General features: G+C 41.6%; 1 protein-coding gene across 1 annotated transcript in view; it reads left to right on the forward strand.

Annotated features, from left to right (window-relative positions):
• Positions 1-13,518, forward strand: part of APH1B (aph-1 homolog B, gamma-secretase subunit) — a 213,777-nt gene extending 200,259 nt beyond the window's left edge. The window contains exon 7 of the mRNA XM_028494911.2: positions 13,217-13,518. The gene's annotated coding sequence lies outside the window, so the exon portion shown is untranslated. The remainder of the gene's footprint in view (positions 1-13,216) is intronic.
• The last annotated feature ends 244 nt before the right edge of the window (positions 13,519-13,762 follow it).

Below are 13,762 nucleotides of genomic sequence, written 5' to 3' on the forward strand. Positions count from 1 at the left end.
TTTGTTTCTATTTCATTTATTTCTGCTCTGATCTTTATGATTTCTTTCCTTCTGATAATTTTGGGTTTTGTTTGTTCTTCTTTCTCTAGATCCTTTAGGTGTAAGGTTAGATTGTTTATTTGAGATGTTTCTTGTTTCTTGAGGTAGGCTTGTATAGCTATAAACTTCCTTCTTAGAACTGCTTTTGCTTCATCCCATAGATTTTGGATCGTAGTGTTTTCATTGTCATTTGTCTCTAGGTATTTTTTGATTTCCTCTTTGATTTCTTCAGTGATCTCTTCGTTATTTAGTAACGTATTGTTTAGCCTCCATGTGTTTGTGTTTATTACGTTTTTTCCCCTGTAATTGATTTCTAATCTCATAGCGTTGTGGTCCGAAAAGATGCTTCAATTTTCTTAAATTTACTGAGGCTTGATTAGTGACCCAAGATGTGATCTATCCTGAGGAATGTTCCGTGAACACTTGAGTAGAAAGTGTAATCTGCTGTTTTTGGATGGAATGTCCTATATGTATGAATTAAATCTATCTGGTCTGTTGTGTCATTTAAAGCTTGTATTTCCTTATTAATTTTCATTTTGGATGATATGTCCATTGGTGTAAGTGAGGTGTTAAAGTCCCCCACTATTATTGTGTTACTGTCGATTTCCTCGTTTATAGCTGTTAGCAGTTTCCTTATGTATTGAGGTGCTCCTATATTGGGTGCATATATATTTATGATTGTTATAACTTCTTCTTAGACTGATCCCTTGATCATTATATACTGTCCTTATTTGTGTCTTGTAACAGTCTTTATTTTAAAGTCTATTTTGTCTGATATGAGTATTGCTACTCCAGCTTCCTTTTGTTCCCCTCACTTTCAGTCTCTATGTGTCCCTAGGTCTGAAATGGGTCTTTGTAGACAGCATATATATGGGTCTTGTTTTTGTATCCATTCAGCCAGTCTGTGTCTTTTGGTTGGAGCATTTAATCCATTCACGTTTAAGGTAATTATCAATATGTATGTTCCTATGACCATTTTCTTAATTGTTTTGGGTTTGTTTTTGTAGGCCCTTTTCTTCTCTTGTGTTTCCCACTTAGAGAAATTCCTTTCGCATTTGTTGTAGAGCTGGTTTGGTGGTGCTGAATTCTCTTAGCTTTTGCTTGTCTATAAAGCTTTTGATCTCTCCATCAAATCTGAATGAGATCCTTGCCAGGTAGAGTAATCTTGGTTGTAGTTTCTTCCCTTTCATCACTTTAAGTAGATCATGCCACTCCTTTCTGGCTTGTAAAGTTTCTGCTGAGAAATCATCTGTTAACCTTATGGAAGTTCCCTTGTATGTTATTTGTCATTTTTCCCTTGCTGCTTTGAATAATTTTTCTTTGCCTTTAATTTTTGCCAGTTTGATTACTATGTGTCTTGGCGTGTTTCTCCTTGGGTGTATCCTGTATGGGACTCTCTGTGCTTCCTGGGCTTGGGTGGCTATTTCCTTTCCACGTTAGGAAAGTTTTTGACTATAATCTCTTCAAATATTTTCTTGGGTCCTTTCTCTCTCTCTTCTCCTTCTGGGACCCCTATAATGTGAATGTTGTTGCGTTTAATGTTGTCCCAGAGGTCTCTTAGGCTGTCTTCATTTCTTTTCATTCTTTTTTCTTTATTCTGCTCCGTGGCAGTGAATTCCACCATTCTGTCTTCCAGGTCACTGATCCGTTCTTCTTCCTCAATTATTCTGCTATTGATTCCTTCTAGTATATTTTTCATTTCACTTATTGTATTGTTCATCTTTGTTTGTTTGTTCTTTAATTCTTCTAGGTGTTAATTCTCCTAGGTCTTTGTTAAACCTTTCTTACATCTTTTTGATCTTTGCCTCCATTCTTTTTCTGATGTCCTGGCTCATCTTCACTATCATTATTCTGAGTTCTTTTTCTGGAAGGTTGCCTATCTCCACTTCATTTCGTTGTTTTTCTGGGGTTTTATCTTGTTCCTTCATCTGGTACATAGCTCTCTGCCTTTTCATCTTGTCTATCTTTCTGTGAATGTGGTTTTTGTTCCACAGGCTGCAGGATTGTAGTTCTTCTCGCTTCTACCGTCTGCTGTCTGGTGGATGTAGCTATCTAAGAGGCTTGTGCAAGTTTCCTGATGGGAGGGACTGGTGGTGGGTAGAGCTGACTGTTGATCTGGTGGGCAGAGCTCAGTAAAACTTTAATCTGCTTAACTGCTGATGGGTGGGGCTGGGTTCCCTCCCTGTTGGTTGTTTGGCTTGAGGCAACCCAACACTGGAGCCTACCTGGGCTCTTTGGTGGGGCTAATGGCAGACTCTGGGAGAGCTCATGCCAAGGAGTACTTCCCAGAACTTCTGCTGCCAGTGTCCTTGTCCTTTTGGTGAGCCACAGCTGCCCCCTGCCACTGCAGGAGACCCTCCAACACTAGCAGGTAGGTCTGGTTCAGTCTCCCCTGGGGTCACTGCTCCTTCCCCTGGGTCCTGATGCACTCACTACTTTGTGTGGGCCCTCCAAGAGTGGAGTCTCTGTTTCCCCCAGTCCTGTCCAAGTCCTGCAATCAAATCCTGCTAGCCTTCAAAGTCTGATTCTCTATAAATTCCTCCTCCCATTGCTGGACCCCCAGGTTTGGGAAGCCTGACGTGGGGCTCAGAACCTTCACTCCAGTGGGTGGACTTTTGTGGACTTTTGTGTTCTCCAGTTTGTGAGTCACCCACCCAGCAGTTACGGGATTTGATTTTCCTGTGATTGCGCCCCTCCTACCATCTCATTGTGGCTTCTTCTTTGTCTTGGATGTAGGGTATGTTTTCACTGACTTCCAGTGTCTTCCTGTCAATGATTGTTCAGCAGTTAGTTGTGATTCGGGTGCTCTCGCAAGAGGGAGTAAGCGCACGTCCTTCTACTCCACCATCTTGACCCAGTCTGTCTGGATTGGGTTGTTTGGTTTTTTAATATTGAGCTGCATGAGCTGCTTGTAAATTTTGGAGATTAATCCTTTGTCAGTTGCTTCATTTGCAAATATTTTCTCCCATTCTGAGGGTTGTCTTTTCGTCTTGTTTATGGCTTCCTTTGCTGTTCAAAAGCTTTAAGTTTCATTAGGTCCCATTTGTTTATTTTTGTTTTTATTTCCATTTCTCTAGGAGGTGGGTCACAAAGGATCTTTGTGATTTATGTCTGTGTGCTGTGATTTATGTCAAGGAGTATTCTGCCTGTGTTTTCCTCTAAGAGTTTTATAGTGTCTGGCCTTACATTTAGGTCTTTAATCCATTTTGAGTTTATTTTTGTGTATGGTGTTAGGGAGTGTTCTAATTTCATTCTTTTACATGTAGTTGTCCAGTTTTCCCAGCACCACTTATTGAAGAGGCTGTCTTTTCTCCATTGTATATTCTTGCCTCCTTTATCAAAAATAAGGTGACCATATGTGTGTGGGTTTATCTCTGCGCTTTCTATCGTGTTCCATTTATCTATATTTCTGTTTTTATGCAGTACCATACTGTCTTGATTACTGTAGCTTTGTAGTATCGTCTGAAGTCAGGGAGTCTGACTCCTCCAGCTCCATTCCTTTCTCAAGATGCTTTGGCTATTCGGGGTCTTTTGTGTTTCCATACAAATTGTGAAATTTTTTGTTTTAGTTCTGTGAAAAATGCCATTGGTAGTTTGATAGGGATTGCATTGAATCTGTAGATTGCAGTAAAGCTATTTCTTTTGTTTGTTTTGTTTTGTTTTTGTGGGTTGTTTTGGTGATATGCGGGCCTCTCACTGTTGTGGCCGCTCCTGTTGCAGAGCACAGGCTCTGGACACACAGGTTCAGCGGCTGTGCCTCACGGGCCTAGCCACTCCGCAGCATGTGGGATCTTCCCGGACCGGGGCAGAACCCGTGTCCCCTGCATCAGCAGGCGGACTCTCAATCACTGCGCCACCAGGGAAGCCCAAAGCTATTTCTTAAAAGCAAGAGAATGATGAACAGAAAATGAGGACAATAGAGTGAAGAGAATGCAGCAGAAAAGGATAAGTGGGAGCATTGCAGGTGACATTTTTCCTTAAGCTTAGTATGTGATTTGTTTTATTCTTCTTTAAATTGTAGTTACATGTTATATATATATTCTTGTATGAGTGAACTTTTTGCCAAAAAAAAAAAAAATCCTCTTTTTTAGGAGGAAGACCTAGGTTTTTTTAAAGGGCAATCAGACCACTATCAGAAGGTATTTTCTATGTAGCTGAAATTCATACTAGCTGGGCTGCAGATACAACAAGATCAGGGGACACTAACACGGGGGCTTTCCCCATGCCAGTCTTTACTGCACAAATGCTGCCAATAAAATATAGCGAAGAACACACTGAGGGGCTGAAATTCTGCATGACAATGAATTAGAACTTACTGCTATACCCTAGTAGCCCCTCTGTGAAATATGCACAGTGTTTCACCATTTATAAAAACTTTGATATAAGTTAACTCTGTCAGTTCCCATTATGCCCCTGAGAGGTAGCCAGAGAAGGTTATTTTTATGCATATTGTGAAGAGAAAGAAAGAAACCATGTCACAAAGAGGTAACGTGACTTGCCTGAAGACACACAGCCAGGATTGTGTCTAAGAGCTCCTGGTCAAGTGCTCCTCTTACCTCAGCTGCTGCCTCTCTGTTGAGTGTGGTAGACAGAGATTCTGCCCCAAGTCCTGCACCACACCTCCCTCCCACCACATCTTTCCTGGGAATGGGTCAGCCTGCCCTGGGCTCTGCCCCCTTGCACCCCCCTTCCAAGACTACTCTCTTCTCTGGTCCTGAGTTATAGTCCCATGTGTGCCAATCATTAAGAGTCTTCTATTTCTTCTTCTCTAAGGAATTGTTCCAGACACTCATTTTCCTTGTCTTTGTTACAGCCCCTCTACCCGGATTTCTATCTCCTGCCTACTACAATTGACCCTCAGTATCTGCAGGGGATTGGTTCTAGAACCACCATCCCCCCCAGAATACCAAAATCTGTGGATCCTCAATTCCCTCATATAAAATTGCAAAGTACAGTCAGCCCTCTGTATTGGCAGATGCGGGACCCACAGAGGCAGAGTGCTGACTATAATATGTCACCAGTTTGTTGACACCTGTCCAGGCTCGAACATCTGTGGGATGGCACCCTGGGCACACAAATCCTACAGATGGCCCTATAGGGTGCAGTTGTTCTCAGTGGGAGACATATATGAGTAGTTTGAAAAAGCTCCCAGGTGTTTCTGATTGGCCGTTCAATTCCTCATTGAGAATCAGTGAGACAGTGACATCTTTGCTTTGGGAGCTGGTCGAGTTAGTTACTTAACCTCTCTGAGCCTCCTTTCCAAATCTGTTACTCCATAGGTGTTTTTAAGAAATTAAATGAGGTAGTGCCTACTACAGGGTATGTGTTAATCAAATGTTATTTCCTGTCATCTAATCATCCCAGAAAAAAATAGTGAGATATTAAACCAAAAAGCCTTACCGACAGAGTCAGAATAGCTCACCCTCACACAGGTCCCATTTCTAACATTTGCTGTCTTCTTTCAGAAGAAGGACTTGTGCTCTGGTAAAGTATTTTAGCTACTGCTCAGAACCCTGCATGGTGCAATACTTTGAGATCCCAGAGAGGAAAGGCCCAGAGTTCTTGTTGGAAGCTATGTAGAAAAAGGAAACTAACTCCCAGCACAGAAAGCATTCCCAGAGCTGTGTTGCAGAAATCATCCAGGCTGGGAGGTGGCCAATCTCCATGCAGGGGGTAGGGGCAGGGTCAGGAAGGAGGGAATCACAGGTTCATTTACATTCACATTCAGGGCACAGGAAAGATGCAAGGGGAGTCAGTAGCTGGGGGTCTAGTTTGCTGTGTGAGTTTAGGCAAGTCACTTCACTTCTCTGGGCCAGGGGTTTGGACCATGGACCCTTCCAACCTCAAGGACACTGTATTTCTTCAGAGTCACTAGGAAACAAATTAACTCTCCAGTCACATAATTTTCATTTGCATTATTGTAACCTAGGCTGATGTCCAACTCTTTTTCATAAACAGTGGGAAATTATGTCATTTCCACTACCGAGTCAAGCACAGCCAAGGGTTACAGAATCTCTTTTCTCACTTAGTAGCTCTGGGCAGCAGAAGAGACTTGCACTTTAGATTCTGAAACAGCTGAGCTTTCTTAGGAAGATTCCATTAGGAGTTATTAAACGAGTTATTAAAACAGTAAGTACCTTTCTCACATCCTGGGCTGCAATACTGCAATCTTCTATTGCTGTTCTCTTGTCTAGGAAAAGACATCAAACAAGATACTCATTCAAAATTTTAACCATAATATGAACAGACATTTCACATGAGCAATTATGAATAGTCACGTGCAAAAAAGAACCTGCCTACTGGTATCCAGAGAAATGCAGATTAAAGGAAATTTGGGACCCCATTTAAAAATGTAATTCTCAAAAATGTGTAAAAGCAGCAATATTCAATGTACCTGATGTTGCAGCAAAAGTGACTCACGGATATAATATTGCTGGCATTGTATTGTAAATTAGTAACAGCTCTTTTGGGAAGCAATATGGCAACACATAGGATGAACCATATTCATGATCATTGAGAAGGAATGTAATAAAAATCTGCATGAAGAAGTTAACATCAGCAATATCTATTATAGCAAGAAAAGAAAGAAAAAAAATTATGAATCTAAGCTTAGGGGACTTGCTACATAGATTATGATACAGGCACACACTTGTCTCTTATAGAGCTATAAGGATAATTATGAAGATTAAGTAGCAACATAGAGAAGTGTTTATTGGGCGTGAAACGTATCTAACTTCAGAATACCAGGTGTTATGATTATAGCTCTGTAAAAATGTGCACACAAGTGTACAAGGGCTGGAAGGTGTTGAAATAAAAATAGCTACAGTGTTTGGAAGGTGAAATACTGTGTTTTAAGTTTTTCAGCTTAGATGTCATTTTGTCTTCAATTAAATAAATAGAAGAAAGTATATCAGTTAAAAAAGAATCTTATTCCTAAACTTCCCCACTAGACAAGGAGAGCAGGGACCCTGCCTGTCTTGTTCAAGGTTGTTTATCAAAGCACATGTCTGGCACGTGATAGGTGCCCTGTAAATATTTGTGGGCTGATTGACCACTGCTGTCAGCCTTTCTAAACAGGGTTTAATAAATCACTGATAAAGGCCTCTTGCTTTTGCCAAGATGCCTTTACCAGCACCTTCACAGTCTCCAAAAGCAAAAACAGCTTCCCTTACAGGCAGCTTTTCAAAACCCTGCATCATCTCTCCCCCAGAGTTGCAATGGCAGAAGGAAGACATCACTTTAAAGCCACCACCAACACCAGGGCCAGTCTAGGTGGGAAGAACCTTCCTTTTCTTTGGCAGCTTCACCCTTGGGGCAGATCCTCACAGGGACACAAGGGGGAGCAGCTTGATCCCCAAAGTCATCTGGACACTAACTCTTTACACCAGGAGGTGGCAGCCTACGCGCTTTGTTATGGCGAAGGGCCCTTTGACAGTTCATCGTTCAGAAGCCGCCCACGGTGAGGGTGTGACAAGGGTGGCCAGGCCTCAGGCCAAAGTCAGGAACAGATGGAGGCAATCAGTGCCTGCTGTGCCTGGTGCTGTGAGAGATGGCATCTCCCCCATTTTACACTTGGGGAAACCAAGGTCCAGACAAGCTAAGAGACTGCCAAGTCCCCAACCCCTAGTAGAGTAACATTGCCCAGAGCTGAGCCCAGCTTTCCTTACTCCAGTCCCAACCCTCTTTCCATTACACCATGTGCCTTCCAGTTCCCTGGCAACAGTAGTCTTTGAAAAAGTAGGCAAGGATGTTTCTAAACCTTTGGTTAAATGCTATTTATTCATTCATTCATTTATTGTTGTTGTCTGCTTATTTCCCAATTTTAATTCTAATCAATTGCAAGAACTTCTTATCCAGAAATATAGTTCCTGCACTAAGGAAGGGAATTTCTGCATAATGATGCCTAATGATTATTAATTTCCACCATTTATACTTGTCAGGAGTAACCAACAAATAGGCTTTCATTTTTTGAAGTTTTGTGAACAAGTCTACGGTGTAATTTCTGCTAAGTTAAATGCTTTTTGTTTATTTATTTATTTTTAAATTTATTTATTTATTTTTGGCTGCGTTGGGTCTTCATTGCTGCACACGGGCTTTCTCTAGTTGCAGTAAGCGGGGGCTACTCTTCGTTGCGGTGCGCGGGCTTCTCATTGCGGTGGCCTCTTGTTGCAGAGCACAGGCTCTAGGCACGCGGGCTTCAGTAGTTGTGGCACACGAGCTCAGTAGTTGTGGCTCACGGGCTTGGTTGCTCTGCGGCATGTGGGATCTTCCCAGACCAGGGCTCGAACCCATGTCCCCTGCATTGGCAGGCAGATTCTTAACCACTGTGCCACCAGGAAAGTCTCTTAAATGCTTTTCAAATCACCATGCAAATTATCAAATTGATCCTACCCTTTGACTTTGAAATACCACTTTGGGAAATGTGTTCCAAGGAAACAAAAATATGCGATATATATTTATAAATATATACATTTTATGTATTGTGAAATATAAAGAAATAAAACAAAGGTGCATACAGAGATGTTTAGATCTGAGCTTCATATTGCATTTAAAACTGGAAGTGGCCCAAATGTCTGACCATGGGCAGAAGCTGGGAGGATCTTGCTGTAGTCATTACACTGACACTGCGAATGGTCATTGTGAAGATTGGAGCCGATGTCCAGCACATTACACGGGCACTATCATACTGGACATTAAAATATTAAAATAGCAAAAGCAATAAAAGCAAAAATAAACAAGTGGGACTGTATCAAACTAAAAGGCTTCTGCACAGCAAAGGAAACAATCAACAAAATGAAAAGGCAACCTACTGAATGGCAGACAATATTTGCAAATCACGTATCTGATAAGGGGTTAGTATCCAGAATATTTAAAGAACTCATACAACTTAATAGAAAAATGCAAACAATCTGATTTTAAAATGGGCAGATCTGAGTAGACATTTTTCCAAAGAAGACATACAGGTGGCCAATGAAAAGATGCTTCACATCACTAATCATTGGGGAAATGAAAATCAAAATCAAAATGAGATATCACCTCACACCTATCAGAATGGCTGTTATTAAAAAGACAAGAAATAAGTATTGGTGAGGATGTGGAAAAAAGGGAGCTCTTGTGGTCTGTTGGTGGGAATGTAAATTGATACAGCCTCTACAGAGAACAGTGTGGAGGTTCCTTAAGAAACTAAAAATAGAACTACCCAGTAGTTGTGGCTCACGGGCTTGGTTGCTCTGCGGCATGTGGGATCTTCCCAGACCAGGGCTCGAACCCATGTCCCCTGCATTGGCAGGCAGATTCTTAACCACTGTGCCACCAGGAAAGTCTCTTAAATGCTTTTCAAATCACCATGCAAATTATCAAATTGATCCTACCCTTTGACTTTGAAATACCACTTTGGGAAATGTGTTCCAAGGAAACAAAAATATGCGATATATATTTATAAATATATACATTTTATGTATTGTGAAATATAAAGAAATAAAACAAAGGTGCATACAGAGATGTTTAGATCTGAGCTTCATATTGCATTTAAAACTGGAAGTGGCCCAAATGTCTGACCATGGGCAGAAGCTGGGAGGATCTTGCTGTAGTCATTACACTGACACTGCGAATGGTCATTGTGAAGATTGGAGCCGATGTCCAGCACATTACACGGGCACTATCATACTGGACATTAAAATATTAAAATAGCAAAAGCAATAAAAGCAAAAATAAACAAGTGGGACTGTATCAAACTAAAAGGCTTCTGCACAGCAAAGGAAACAATCAACAAAATGAAAAGGCAACCTACTGAATGGCAGACAATATTTGCAAATCACGTATCTGATAAGGGGTTAGTATCCAGAATATTTAAAGAACTCATACAACTTAATAGAAAAATGCAAACAATCTGATTTTAAAATGGGCAGATCTGAGTAGACATTTTTCCAAAGAAGACATACAGGTGGCCAATGAAAAGATGCTTCACATCACTAATCATTGGGGAAATGAAAATCAAAATCAAAATGAGATATCACCTCACACCTATCAGAATGGCTGTTATTAAAAAGACAAGAAATAAGTATTGGTGAGGATGTGGAAAAAAGGGAGCTCTTGTGGTCTGTTGGTGGGAATGTAAATTGATACAGCCTCTACAGAGAACAGTGTGGAGGTTCCTTAAGAAACTAAAAATAGAACTACCATATGATCCCACAATTCCACTTCTGAGTATATATCCAAAGAAAATGAAAACACTAAGTTGAAAAGATATATACACCTCCATGTTTATTGCATTACTTATAGTAGTCAGGACATGGAAATAACCCAAATATCCATTGCTGGATGAATGAATAAAGAAGGTGCAATACATATATATATATATATATATAATGGACTGTTATTCAGCCATAGAAAATGAAATCTTGGCATTTAGGACAACATGGATGTAGCACAACATGGATGGACCTTGAGGACATTATGCTAAGTGAAATAAATCAGACAAAGACAAATACCACATGATCTCATATGTGGAATTTAAAGAACAAAAACAAAAAACCCAAGCTCATAGACACAGAGAACAGATTGGTGGTTGCCAGAGGTGGGAGTTGGGGGTGGTGGGCAAAATGAGTGCAGGGGGTCAAAAGGTACAAACTTCGAGCTATAAAATAAGTCACCAGGATGTAACACACAGCATGGTGACTGTAGTTGCTAACACTGTCTTGCATACTTGAAAGTTGCTAAGAGAGTAGATCTTAAAAGTTCTCATCACAAGACAAAAAAAAAAAGATAAAACTAGTAACTAAGTAAGGTAACACATGTTAACTAGACTTATTGTGGTGATCATTTCACAATGTATACAAATATCGAATCATTATATTGTACACATAAAACTAATGTTATAGATCAATTATACCTCAATAAAAAATAAATTTTAGGGCTTCCCTGGTGGCGCAGTGGTTGAGAGTCCGCCTGCCAATGCAGGGGACACGGGTTCGTGCCCCGGTCCGGGAGGATCCCACATGCCGCAGAGCGGCTGGGCCCGTGAGCCATGGCCGCTGAGCCTGCGCGTCCGGAGCCTGTGCTCCGCGGCGGGAGAGGCCACAGCGGTGAGAGGCCCACGTACCGCGAAAATAAAAATAATAAATAAATAAATTTTAAAAAATTCTTAAATAATTCCATATCAGTTGGCAAATAGTAGGGACTGAGTGTTCCCCCAGCCTCCCTGACCCCTCCTCTAGGGTCTTCCTAGATCTCCCCATCCATCAACTAAATGTGATTGCCTGGTCCAGAAGGACCCTCCAGGACCCTACACTGTGCAGTGGTTAGTACACATCCTAGAACCAGTTATTAAATATTTTTAAACCTCTCCTGGCTAAGATTCTGTACCTTTACAAAAAGGGACCTTAGTTTGGAATGAGACAAGAGATACAGGGATAGATAGATAGAGAGAGACATTATATGACTTAGTAAGGAAAATGAAGTAGAACTTGATATAATGAATACAGTTGGCCCTCCCTGTCTGTGGGTTCCAAAGTCAATTCATTTTATGTAAGAGACTTGAGCATCCTCGAATTTTGATATCCATGGGGATCCTGGAACCAGTAACCTGTGGATCATGAGGGAGGATTGTATAAGGAATAGCAATGACACAAACTTGTATTTGCATAAACAAGACAAGAGTCTGTAAATATTCTGTAAATGAGGGAAACACCCTTTTCCCCTCTTTGCTTCTTTAAAGAAAATTGCAATTTTTTTCACTCTCCTCCTACTCTTCTGACAACGAAATAGTTTGGGGAAGGCTGAACCTGGAGGTGATCTGGATGGTAGCAGAGCAAATCTAGATTCCCTGAGCCAGGCATGGCAGCTTATTCCTCTGGCCAAGGGGTGGATTTGCATCAGCTGGCGATGTAGTTCTGGCCAGGGAGGTGGAAGGGAAGTTGGCTGGGAAGATTATAGCAAGGCTTTCTTTTCCCATCTAAAGGGACCATGACAGGAACATCCCCTTTGTTTCCTTTGAGGATATCTTGCTTAAAACTAAAGGCAAGGGCTTCCCTCGTGGCACAGTGGTTGAGAATCTGCCTGCCAATGCAGGGGACACGGGTTCTAGCCCTGGTCTGGGAAGATCCCACATGCCGCGGAGCACCTGGGCCCGTGAGCCATGACTGCTGAGCCTGCACATCTGGAGCCTGTGCTCCGCAACAAGAGAAGCCGCGACAGTGGGAGGCCCGCGCACTGCGATGAAGAGTGGTCCCCGGTTGCCACAGCTGGAGAAAGCCCTCGCACAGAAAGGAAGACCCAACACGGCCAAAAATAAATAAATAAATAAATAAATTTATTAAAAAAAAAAAAAAAAACAAACTGAAGGCAAACATCTTGCATCCCCAAAGCTAAAGCTAAGGGAATTTCAGAGAATAAAAATCTTAGCCATGGGCTTCCCTGGTGGCGCAGTGGTTGAGAATCCGCCTGCCGATGCAGGGGACGCGAGTTCGTGCCCCGGTCCGGGAAGATCCCACATGCCGCGGAGCGGCTGGGCCCGTGAGCCATGGCCGCTGAGCCTGCGCGTCTGGAGCCTGTGCTCCGCAACGGGAGAGGCCACGACAGTGAGAGGCCCGCGTACCGCCAAAAAAAAAAAAAAAAAAAATCTTAGCCATGACATCTTTGAACTGCTAAATGAATCAACCCTGGAGCTGCTCTACTACTAGCCTTCTTGTTATTGTTCAAGCACTTTAGCTGGATTTGCTGGTATTTGCAGAGTCCCACTAGCATGTAGGCTATTTGTTTACTACTATATCTGTATGATCTATGACACTGCCTGGTAAATAGCAGACCTACCATAAATATTTGTTGAAGGGATAAATGAATAAAAAGCATCCTCATTAATGTAGGAGGGTATTCAGTTTTCCAATGGTCTTGGTGTTAGATTTTTCTGTTTAAGTTTAGAAAAAAATCCAGTCATGTTGTTGACCATCTACTGTCTCCAGTGCCTAAATGTTATGGGAAGAGGAAGACCTGGATTTGAATCTGGATCTGCTACTTACCAGTCAAGTGTCCTCAGGCAAATTCTTCATCTTCTCTGAGCACAACTACTCAGTTATAGGGTTGCTGTGAGGCTTAGATGAGAAGTGGCCACAGGGCTGGGCACATGGGAGGGGATCAGTTGGTGTGTGCCCCTCACTTCCCTATATCTCCATATCCTCAGGTACCAGATGCCAGGAAGGCTGAGTTCCTCCTTGACCTTGAGAAGGGCCTCATGGGCCAGGGGAGGAGTCAGACATATCAACAAATCAACCAACTGACCAATGTTAACATCGCCAGAAATGGGACAAAGGGACATCAGACAGCTCCTAATATGATACCCTGAGATGAGCCCAGCATCACCTCTGGCTACCCTGGCCAAGTCTGTACAGCATGAACCCAGCGTAAGGAAATATCAGACGAACCTAAAATGAGGTACTTTCCACAAAATAACTGGCCTAGATATTTCAAAAATGTCAATTGTCATGAAAGACCAAAAAAAAAAGAGAACAGGGAACTGTTGTAGATTAAAGAATACTAAAGAGACATAACAACTAAATGCAATGATCATCTGGGAATGTTCTTTACTATTAAGGACATTATTGGGATAATTTGTGAAATCTGAATAAGATCTGTATATTAGATAATAATTAGTATCAAAGTTAATTTCCTAACTTTGATAATTATTCTCTAATTACATAAGAGAATTTCCTTGGTTTTAGAAAACATA

This window comes from Physeter macrocephalus, chromosome 11, assembly GCF_002837175.3.
Source record: "Physeter macrocephalus isolate SW-GA chromosome 11, ASM283717v5, whole genome shotgun sequence".
Lineage (NCBI taxonomy): Eukaryota > Metazoa > Chordata > Mammalia > Artiodactyla > Physeteridae > Physeter > Physeter macrocephalus.